Source organism: Erinaceus europaeus, chromosome 18, assembly GCF_950295315.1.
Source record: "Erinaceus europaeus chromosome 18, mEriEur2.1, whole genome shotgun sequence".
In the NCBI taxonomy this organism is placed as follows: Eukaryota; Metazoa; Chordata; class Mammalia; order Eulipotyphla; family Erinaceidae; genus Erinaceus; species Erinaceus europaeus.
Window position 1 is genome coordinate 58,795,169 of NC_080179.1, and position 12,488 is coordinate 58,807,656.

A 12,488-nucleotide genomic window follows, 5' to 3' on the forward strand; every position below is an offset into this window, starting at 1 on the left:
ACCATAACGAGAAATAGTTGGTGCTGTTGCTCTGATGCTGTGCTGTCTCTGTGTCTCTTTCTTTCTATATGGATGAGAAAATTGTCCAGGCCAATGAGATCATTATATGTGTGATGTTTCTGAGTTCCACAAAATTAATAAAACACAATAAAATTTATTTGATAATTAGACAGCCACATGAAGTAGGTCTGTTTATGGACATTCAGTAAGACTAGTTAGAGATGTGAATAATGTTGGCTTTATAAATAATTCAGATCTTCATTGTACATGTGTTTTCACAAACTGAGCATCATCATTTCGAAAACTCCCAATAACCTGTACTGGTTCATATTATCCAGTGCAACAAATATTTTTTACCTGGTAAAAAATGTTTTTACCAAATATTTTTTATCAGTAATTTGAGCTGATTAAAGTGAACCAGAGACCTCAGAACTTCTTTACCCATGTTGTAAGAATGCATAAAACTTTCCTCTACAAAAAAAAAAAAAATTCTTCCTAATTCCTGATTTTTAAACTTAACTCGTCTTCTCATCTTTCAGTTTAAAGTCAAAATAACTTAAAAGACAGAAGGAGAAAGTAGGCAAGAAGATCAAATAAGTGGAGAGGTCATGACTTGAGTGTCTACGAGCTCAGGTTTAATTATAGATGATGAGAGAGAAAGAAGGAATTTTATTAGGATCTCTACTGCACATTGTTTATGGATTGTTTTATCTTGAGGTGGATTAATACCTGTCTACCTTACTCTGGATAAAGTTGTGATTTAGGGTGTCGAGAAGCAGATGATGTGTCCTACACATACATATTTACGTATCCATATGCCCCACAATACTGTTTACCAGAATCAGGTTCTTGGTTCTTGGGAGTCCCTTATGTGAAAAATCACTCACTCACTGTGTCATGAAAGCCAGAGGAGGGCCCCGGGCAGAGGCACAACCAGTTAAGCACACACAGTACTAAGTGCAATGATCCACATAAGGATCTAGGTTCGAGTACCCGCTCTCCACCTGCAGGGGGAAGCTTCATGAGCAGCAAAACAGGTCTGCAGGTGTCTTTCTCTCTTCCTCTCTATCTTCCCCTTCTCTCTCAATTTCTCTCTGTCCCATTCACTAAAATACCCCCCTCCCCCCAGGAGCAATGGATTTGTAATGTGAGCGCTGAGTCCGTTAACCCGGGAGGTAAAGAAGGAAGGAAGGAAGGGAGAGAGGGTTGGAGGGAAGGAAAAAGGAAGGAAGGAAGGAAAGAAGGAGGAAAGGAAGAAAGGGAAATAAAACTAACAGTCATTGACTGAGCTGATAAAATGAAAATACACTTGGAAAGAGTGTGGGCAGTCTGGCTTGAAGTCTCTTGCTTAGGTGTTTATATGGGGCACTACAGCTTGTGGAGGCAGTTTGAGGACAGGTTTATGGTTGATCTGCAGTTTTCTCCAAATAGCTTTTTTCTTCTGTAATCCTCCTGAAAGGTGGGTAAAAAATCACAAAGTAATTTCTTTATTGGTGATTTAATAATAATCAACAGGATTGTGGGATAAAGGGATACAATTGCATACAATTCTTATCACCACAGTTCCATATCCCATCCCCTCTGGAAGTATGGACCAAAGATGTTTATGGGGCACAGAAGGTAGAGTCTGGCTTCTGTAATTGCTTCTCCACTTCTTCTTCTAGCGTTTGCCCTTCTTCAGTAGCCAGTCAACAGCATCAGGTTGAGCCTGATGTAGTTTCGAGACCTTCTTTGAATCTGGAGAGGTGGCAGTCGTTGACTATGTGGTGGGTCATAGTCTTTCTGTAGCCGCAGGGGCAGTTCGGGTCCTCTCTGGCTCCCCAGTGATGGAACATAGTGGTGCACCGGCCATGGCCTGTTTGATAGCGATTGAGGAGGGCCCAATCATAATGTGCTAGGTCAAAGCCAGGTTGACGCTTGCAGGGGTCTGTGATGAGGTGTTTGTTCTTTACCTCAGCTGACTGCCAACTCTGTTTCCAAGAGTCTGGAACAGAGAAGTTCAGTGTAGGCATAGGGGACCAGATTGGGTGACGAGACATCAAGCGTTGGACAGGGTGGGCGAAGATATCCGCGTATATAGGCAGGTCCAGTCGAGCGTAGATGTGGGAAATGAACTTAGATGATGCCGCATCCCGACGAATATCTGGCGGGGTGATGTTGCTAAGAACTGGCAGCCATGGGACTGGGGTGGAACGGATGGTTCCAGAAATTATCCTCATGGAGGAATATAATTTGGAATCGACCAAGTGGACATGGGGGCTACGGAAGCATACTGGGGCACAGTATTCTGCAGTGGAATAGCATAATGCCAGAGATGATGATCATAGTGTGGAAGCGTAGTGTGGACATGGGTGTTGACAGATGGATCTGTATCCCCAACCTGTCTCTCTCTTTCCCTAGTGAGGTAGGGTTCTGGGGAGGTGAGGTTCTGGGATACATTGGTGAGGTCCTCTGCCCAGGGAAGTCAGGTTGATGTCATGGTAGCATCAGCAACTTCATGGCTGAAAAGCATTAAGATATAAAGCAGAGGGGGTCGGGCGGTAGCGCAGTGGGTTAAGCACATGTGGTGCGAAGTGCAAGGACCAGCAGAAGGATCCTGGTTTGAGCCCCCAGCTCCCCACCTCAAGAGGAGTCGCTTCATAGGTGGTGAAGCAGGTCTGCAGGTGTCTATCTTTCTCTCCCCCTCTCTGTCTTCCTCTCCTTTCTCCATTTCTCTCTGTCCTATCCAACAACAAGGACATCAGCAACAACAATAGTAATAACCACAACAATGGTTAAACAACCAGGGTAACAAAATGGAAGAAAAGGCTTCCAAAAGCAGTGGATTCATGGTGCAGGCACCGAGCCCCGGCAATAACCCTGGAGGCAAAAAAAAAAAGATATAAAGCAGAACGACTTATTTAATAATCAGGAACCTAAAGGTAAGAATAACAGATACCTCTCTCCACTGTCACTGGTCATCTCCATCAGGAACAACATCATAAACCCTCTTGTGGGCCTCTATAGGACCTTGACCTCAATGTGGAACAATGGTAGAAACTGCCCCACTCTCTAAGGGAGGCTGGGTCAACATCTGACACTCAGGATGACTGGTCCTGAAATGAGTGAAGCCTAGAATGTTCCTAGATATAATAACCATGGAATTGGAGCTCAGACTGACAGGGAAGCAGAGGTTATATAGGGTCCTGTGCTAAATATGAATAGACATGGGTCCTAGGTCAGATCTATGGGGTTTACAATTTATATACTTTCCCCATATTTGGGAGCAGCTCTCTGCCCTGACCCAGCTTTCCAGTCCTATTCCCAACTCTGACACTGTCTTAACCAGACAATTACTTTTAGCCCACCTATATGTTAGCTGTTGGGGTTAGGCAAAAATGAGTAAAGTCATGGGCCCCTTGAAATATACCTAAATTAGATACCCTAGCTTCCTCCAACATGAAGACCTCAAATCTCATCTGCTATATTCTTCCCTTTAGCTTCCTGGTTATTATGAAATGTATAATTTTATGATAATAACATAGTGAGCTGAGAGTCACATGAAGCCATAGGAAGAAGGTAACTGTGCATGCATATCTGCTAGGCCGTTTTCTCAGGTCACCTTTGTTGTATCTGTTTCCTCCTCAAGAGAAACAGTTGACTGACAGCTTTCTTGTTGATTTAATTGCAGTATCCTTCATTCTTGCTCCTCACCCCTCTGTGGCCCTGCTAATTGCTAGCTAACTACCTAACAATACCAATCTCTCCTATAGCCTGTGTTAAGTTTCTTGCTTTGATGCATGATTTTTCTTTATCATGTAAATAATTTCCCAGAGGCTGGAAATAGCATAATGTTTATGTATATAAACTCTCATGCTTGAGGCTCTGTAAGGCCTGAGGTTCAATCCCCTGTACCACCATAAGCCAAAGCTGAGCAGTCATCTGTTAAAAAATAATAATAATTAGTTAGGGGGCTGGTTGGTGGCACATCAGGTTGAAGGGACATGTTACAGTGCATAGGGACTCAGGTTTGAGACATTAGTCCCCACCTGCAGGGTGAAAGCTTTGTGAGTGGTAAAGCGGTATTTGTGGGTGTCTCTCTGTCTCCCTCCTTCTCTATCATCCCTTCCCCTCTCAATTTCTGCCTGTCTATATCCAATAAATAAATAAAAATAATACAGAAAATTAAAAATAATAATGTCTTTATATAATTATTTGCTCTAAAAATTATTTCCTTCTTGATTTTAATGCACATCTGCTATTACCATGATTACAAGATGGTGGATCAAATACATATTACATCCCGTTGCCCTTATCTTTCTGGTCCCTATGAATGGTTTCCAAAAAAGCAATAATTCTATATGCACAGCTAAAAATCACAAGAAGAATCACTGACAATAAAATGTGGAAGTCCTCGCATGCAAAACAGCTGAAGAAGAATTAGAAAAGGAAATAACTACTGAAAGCTTCTGGAAAATATTGTTACTACAAGTAATGCAGAATATACATCCAAAATGGGTCACATTGAATGTGTTTATGGCTCCCACAAGCAGGGAGTGCTCAGAACTGTACCGGAAAACTGTTGCTTACAACAGTGTAGGAACAATTAAGCTTCTCTCTCTTTGATCATTAGCTCTTGCCAGCAACCAAGCAATAGCTATGAGAAGGGATAGAAAGTAAATTCCCAGTGCCATGCTTATGGTCTGAAATCTAACTGTGTAGAATAAAATTGATCTCAAGATTAGTTTGGGGGACTGTGCAGTGGTGTACTCAGGTAAGCGCACATTTTACCAAGCACAAGGACCCAGGTTCGAGCTCCTGCTCTCCTCTTGCAGGGGGTCTGCTTCATGAGTGGTGAAGCAGATCTGCAGGTATCTGTTGTTCTCTCCCTCTTCCTATGTCCTCTCTCAAGGAAAAAGAAAAAAGTTACTTTTGCTACTGTTTTGAAATTTTTGTTTTGTTATGTTTACTATTCCATTTACAGTGATGCAGAAAGGAGATACCTTTTCTCCATTTAAGTAGTAACAATATGACAAAGTATTTTAAATCAATGTAGTGCCATTGGTTTAAAAGTAAGATAGAGGGAGTCGGGCTGTAGCGCAGCGGGTTAAGCGCAGGTGGCGCAAAGCACAAGGACCGGCATAAGGATCCCAGTTCGAACCCCGGCTCCCCACCTGCAGGGGAGTCACTTCACAGGTGGTGAAGCAGGTCTGCAGGTGTCTGTCTTTCTCTCCTCCTCTCTGTCTTCCCCTCCTCTCTCCATTTCTCTCTGTCCTATCTAACAACGACAACAACAATAATAACTACAATAATAAAACAACAAGGGCAACTAAAGGGAATAAATAAATAAAATAAATTTTTAAAAAGTAAGATAGATCTGATTTAGTCAGCAATTCCTTCTTGGTCTTCAACAATTACCACTAGATGATAGGTATCTTTCTGTAGTAGGTTACCATTCCTATGACAGAAAATCTGAAGAATGGGCCAGGCAGTGTGGCACGCCTGGTTAAGTGCTCATATTACCAAGTGCAAGAATAAGAGTCCAAGCCCCCACTCTCCACCTGCAGGGAGTACACTTCACGAGCAGTGAAGCAGGTCTACAAGTGACTTTCTTTCTTTTTTTCTTTATTTCTTTCTTTTTCTTTCTTTCTTTCTTTCTCTATCTCCCTATCCTCTCTCAATGTCTCTCTATTTTATATGATAAAATCAGAAAGAAAAAAAAAAGGCTGCTCTGAATGGTGGACTCTTAGTGCTGGCACTGAGCCCCAGCAATAACTCTGGTGGGGAAAAAACAAACAACAAAAAAAGGAAGGAAATTTGTGCTTTTGCAAAATAGAAACCTTCTATTTTTCCCCAAATGTCCTAGAATTCCTGTATGTGTAGACTTGAAATATATATGCAGAAATAATTCTGATAAATGAATAATGTGTGAAAAATAACCCCTCAGCCATATCACACAGACGCATATAATCAAATAAAATTTAAAAAAAACCTAAAAATACTTCTTCCATCTACACATCTCGCTGAGAAGATGATGTACAACTTAGAGTCATCTATCAGAGAGGATGGAGCTGGCATTCATTTTAGAGGTCAGTGAGTGCAATTCTTCAATTACTGAATAAGTAAACTGGAATTTAGTGTAATTAAGTGATATATGGAGTTCCACAATCGTTTAGTGACAGAATCAAAACCAAAACCAAGGTTCCCTCACTTGCAATCCAGAGCTTTCTCACTACATTACACTAACTAATGACTGAATGGTGATTGATGAGCTATGATTATTTCATTTCAATATACCTTAGTCTGGAAATACCAATTCAATACTTTATTTCAGCCAGCTAAAATTGAAGGAAACAAATCAAAACTTTAAAACATTGAAGGGAGTTATATTCTGTCCATTATGTACTTAATAAACAATTCTAAAACGTGCACTATATATGACTGAGTAATTCATCCTCTCCTAAGGACGTGTGCTGTGCATATCATACCTTCTATTTAGTAAGACAAATAGGCAAATTTATATTTATGTGCATATTTAAAGAAGGACAACAAATACCAAGTAAATGTACTGATAGAAGGGATTTCTAACTTCAAAGATTTATGTTTTCCTTTACTATTAGTATTATTTTTTATTAAGACAAGAATTAAGAGGAAAGAGGGGTGGAATAAGGAGAGAGAAAGAAAGACTGTCAGCACTATTTCACAGCCAGTGGAGATTCCTCCCTCTCGTGGGGCTGGGACCCTAAACTCAGGTCCTTGCATATGGTAATGTGTGAGCAGAAACCTTCAGGAGCTTGAGATCAAGCCTGTGATGGTAATCCTAACAGTAGATAGGCCCTGGAAGATTGTGCATAAGGGGAGTATTGCCTGAGGACCCCACCTCCCCAGGGGGGAGAGAGGTTGTTCCTGAGCAGAGCAGGTACTGGCTTGACAAAGTGTGTATTGTCCACCCTTGAGAAAGAGCTGCTTCTTCTGAGTCTGTGTGTGCATGCATGCGAGACCAGCCCTGCTCCACAGGGACACAAATGCTTGTGTGCACATACTTGCTGACACACCAGGAAGAGACATTTAATGACTCTGAACACACAGAGGGTAAGGGAGATGGGGCAAGCGCAAGGTAGCTCTGAGGTCTCATCCTCACTAGGAAGGGTCAGTTCTCATCCACATCTGTGGCCTCACAGCAGGGTCTGGATGCTACCCCCTGCAGTGTGATGTTGTCACTCTATGTGCATGTGACATAGGACTGAAGAGTGACACTAATTAGACTTCACAGGCCATTTATGAGGAGGAAGCCCATATAAAGTGACTCAGGTAGTGACTTCATTCCTCGCATAGAATCCAACAGGCTTAGAACTGTGGTCATCAGGAAATTATATTCTATACACAGCAGCTTCTTCACTCACTGGTCTGCAGGATCTGGGTAGCAGGATACTGTGATGTTTCCTGAGGTGCCCAGGCAAAGACCTGAAAAGGGGGCAGAGGTTCTGTAATTTCATAGGAATTAACACCTAGTTGTGACAATAGTCACTCACTTCTTCAAAGTATTTTCTCGGAGAAGCAAAAGGTAACAGCTCCACTGTTCTCCCCAACTCTGCTGCCAACTGGAAAGAACAGGAAATTCTAACCATAGTATTTCCTATCCCTACAGGTGTGTGCACAAGAAGGACTGGAGCATAGGACAGACATAGAAACTGTTCCCTCCAAGCCAGCAGAAGAAGAGAAGCTCCCTGACAGGGAGGTCCCACAGTCCTTCAGGGAGAGTCTGGCCATGAGGACAACCCATGAGAGGCCCAGGCAGGTCTGGGTGCACCACTAGTGCTGAAAGAAAGACAGCCACCTCCTCAAACCCCACACAGGTGCCTGCAGCAGCTGGTTACACAAAGATACCCCATAGAGTAGGTTACCTCTTCCAGCTGTGGCTGCAGGACTGTTTTCCTCATCAGCAGTTATTTTCTTACATCAGAAGCCTGGGCCTTACAAGGCTGGATCTCTTTGTGAGGCCCCAGAGCATCAAGACCAACCAACCAGTGGCCCCACAGGAAAAGCCAAGTCTGGAGATAATCTCTGGGTCCCTCCATGAGCTGCCACTGAGCCTACCTGATGCAATACAGTCAAGTGTCAACCTTCACTGGCTGAAAGGGGGTTTGCTGTGGTGATGTCCCTAACTGGAAAAAAAAAAGTATGTAAAGTAAACATTGGTGAAGCAAGAAAGTGTAAGTGCACTTGTTATTGTCTCCAGAAGAGCCTTTTACCATGTTACCAATACAATCAGCTTAGACCTGTGCAGTAGTCACCTGAGTGGTTAGATGAGAAGTACAGTGTCAGCATTACATCATACATTAGTGCTAGGTGCAAAGGTATTGGGTACAGAAAGTACCAAGTGGAACATGGGCTTTGAGCCAACAAAAGACAGGTCTTTATCCAAGGCTACATCTGAAAGGCAGGTCGATCATCCAGACTTTGAGCCATAGTTCAGATCAGTCTAGACTGGACAGTTCAGCTCACAAAGACTCTCAGATGTTTCCATTCTGGTTGTTTACTATGTTTGGTTTCTTTCTATTGCTATTTATCTTATTGTTGTTTTCTTTGTTTTATTATAACTTTTCAAATAAAGTTCTTTCAATTTTAAATGGTCCTTCATGAGCATTTAAGTAGGTTTTCAACCATGATCAAACATTAATCCACCAGATTCCAGAATATGCTATATTCCATTGACTCCCATTCCCAAAGCTTTCATTCCATCCTTTCTCCATGGGCCTCTGAAGCATAGACCTAGTGCATGTGTATGAGGATGGAAGAAGACTTCAGTGGATGGTGGAGACAGTATGCTACTCACTTGTCACCAGGCGATAAGAAAGTGTGCTGATGTGACAACTATTTTGGAAGTAATTGTTTCTCCCAATAAAGTAATGTGAAGGGAAAAAAATTCACAGGGACAAATATACTAAATAAAGGGGATTGACTGACTTGGAAGCCAATTCCAGCTGCAAAATCTGCTGAAAATAGCTTATAGGCAGCAAAGTACATTTCAAAGAAGTAGAAGTGGGGTCTGACTTTATACCAAATACCACATTGAGTGTGGTGTATACATATTAGGAAGTTTTCTAATAGAAAATCATACATATTTATGGGGGAAGGGTTGGGCATGCTAAGTAAAGGTATGAAAACCACCATATACAGAATATACAGTGAGTGCATTTATAGAAAGTGTCCAATAAAAAGTTATCACGGCAGTGCACCACAAGTCTAGGTGAGTCCCATTGTAACCTTATATACAGCTTTTATATAGAACCATGTAATCCACTACCAAATATAAAATAAATTTTTTAAATGTTTTATTTATTTATTCATGAGAAATGATAGGAGAAAGAGAAAGAACCAGACATCACTCTGGTTCATGTGCTGCCAGGAATTGAACTCAGGACTGCATGCTTGAGGATCCAATGCTCTATCTAGTGCGCCACCTCCCAGACCATGAAAATAAAGAATTTTCTAAATTTCTTTGGTAAACTTGTCATTCTTGATGAAAATATTGCTGCCTATATTGCTAAGGAATGAAAAAATTTTAATTTAGGTAGCAAAAATTGAAGATCTCCCCCTTTGAATTCTCTTCATTTTAAATAAGTTTATCCTCAACTCCAGTTGAGCCAAGCAGAAGGAATTTTGAGGTATTTTGGGAGAAAACAATGTCAGAGATTCAAAAGAGAAGATCATACTCTTCATTTAATTTATTTGTTAAAGTCATTTCCAGGGTGCTTCACAGGTCTGGTCTGACTTTTTCAGATAAAGAAAGAGGCAAAAGGAGTCATGGAAAGAGACCAGAGCACCAAAACTTCTTTCATCATGGTGTAAACCATGGTAGAGTCTGTAGAGCCTGAATCCATAGCACATACAATATGATGCTAGAAGTGGAGAACTAATAAAGACAAAAAAAAAAGGTCCAAGTTTACATATAAAGATGTTCACTGCAGTACTATTCATAACATAGTTCTTGCCTTTGTATTCAATTTCTTTTTGAAAAAGTGTCTATGTTCTGAATGTCAGTAGAATGAAAAACATATTTCTACTCTATGAGAACCAGGGATATTATAAATCTCAAATAAAAGTATACCAAAGTTAGAATATACATGAAATATTACCAAGTAATCCTGTTTTATGTTCTATTCTGCTTTGGTTTTATCTCAAGGATGTTAGCATCTATGGTGGTTTCATTCTTGCATTCCCACATTCTAAAGAAATATAATAATTTAAAAATACAGAGTATTTCATACTCAATTCTAAAACTCAAAGAAAGACAGTCAGATAGCCTAATGTATTTGTTTTGATTATTTGATTTATGTCTGATGTAGTCTGTTTTTTCCACCTGTTTTATGGATAGTGACAAATACCAGTTTTTGAAAATTAGGTATAATTACCAAAAGGCATTATAGTTAAAGAATAAAAGTACCATAACATAACCAAAATAAATTTTAAAACAGTTTCATTATAAATACAGTAAAAGCGTTCAATTATTTGTATTGTTGAAACAATGATTTCCAGATGGAAAAAAATTCAGTTCATGGGTTTTCTAAAATGTAGAACACATTGAGTATTTGGGAGTATTGGCATCATGGAATGGGAAAAAGTTTTCCTCAATACTTTTAGGAACTCAGTTATGTCTGAAAACTAAATTTATAAACTCATACTAGTAAAAGAAAAGCAATTATTAATTTGTTTATGTTTTCCTTGCCTTTAATACAGGTTTCTCAAGTATAGAGACTAATTTCTGGTGAAAACATGAATTATGGTTTATACTCCTAGAAGGGGAGAAATGTTAGAAGACCAGAGGTTCTCTGAACTCCAGTGCCATCAGGACCCAGAGAGAGAAGAGCGTTCACAAGTAGCAATGGATGTTAAGTGTGTCTTAGAAAGGAAGAGAAGGCAGGGCCGTAGAAAAAATAGTCAAATATATATATATACAGACAGGCAGTTATAGAAATAATAGTCAACCCATACCTGTAACCTTGGGAGAACTGCAGTTTCCAATGGGGAGGATGGGGACACAGAACTCTGGCAGTGGAAACAGTGTGGAGTTATATAGGTCATCTCATAATATTTTAAATCAATATGAAATCACTAATAATAATAGTAATAAAGACACAAATTCTGTATAACGTTCCTAGTTTTCATTCTTATAGGTAGTTAAGAAAATGAAAAAACTTTCTTGTGAACATGCAGGAATTGAAAGTACGTGAGTTCAAAATAATCCAAATCCTAAAGTGACCCATCCTAGGAGGCCCTGTTCTGCTGTCAAGGCTTGTTTATCCAGTGTGAAGTTTTTGTAGTAACTAGGAAAATATGTGAGAACTGTTTGTTCAGATTCTTCCGGAGTATTTGACTATATGGTAGTACTACATTTGTATTAAATCAGGGTCTATCTATATTTTTCAAAATGCATTTTGATTTCAGGGATAAATATTTAAAATTCCAGTATCTCCCAGTTTTTCTCTGTAGCACACTTATATACACTTAGTCTCCATAATCCAAGAGAAAAGATTAAATTGTAACTCTTGCGAAAGTCTGTGGTGGAAAAGTTCTTTGGATCAATAAAAATGCCTTGTATTGGGGGAAAATGTGTAAATCACTTTCATGGACATATCTAGTGAGAAATGATTTGAAAAGAGGAAAATAAAATTATACCTCTAAGCCATATTGATTTATTTTCTTCCAAGACTATCTATCTCAGTATGCTGCATTTATGTCTTGAAAATTAAATTTCTTGTAAGTGGAATGTCATTTCAGACCTTCTTGAGTTCGCCTCTGATATTTGCATATAACTGCCATTCAAATGAATATGGGTTTCTGCTTAGCAATTAATCAGTGTCAGGATATCTTTCATTGTAGAATGTAATTCTCATGCAGAGAGTTTTCTTAACTTTCCTCACTGAATTCCAAAGGAAATGTACAAAGCATCTGGGTTTTTGGCAGACCTCTGTCTTAACAGCCAAAGTGATAATGTTTTCATTGAAGAGATGTAAAACACCTGGAGTATTAATGTTTAATTGAAGCTTTTTCTTTTTGGAGAGAGAGAGAGAGAACAGAAATGAATTTGTATTTTGTCATAATCCATTTCCCAGAGGATGCAGTAACTCCACAGAAACCAGACAATAGAAATGTTGCCTCGTTTGATTTTTAGCTGAATGATCAGAATGCTCATAACCTAATGACTACTAATGCAATCATAATGAAAACACTGGAAATAATAAATGATGGATGTATATTTCATCCAACAAAACCACATTGTGACAGAATTTTACCTTCACTCCTTTCAGTCTACAACAATACCTGTAAATATTCAAAGACAAATATTCTTAATGCAATCTGATTTTGTCACATCTCAAAATATAATGTTTTATTACTATTTCATACACACAAACAAAGCATAACATTAAAGAATAAGCTATTGACTACGTGCAGAAAATTTTATAGTAGTTACTTGGTAAATTCTACCATTTTAGGGAGAAAAAAAG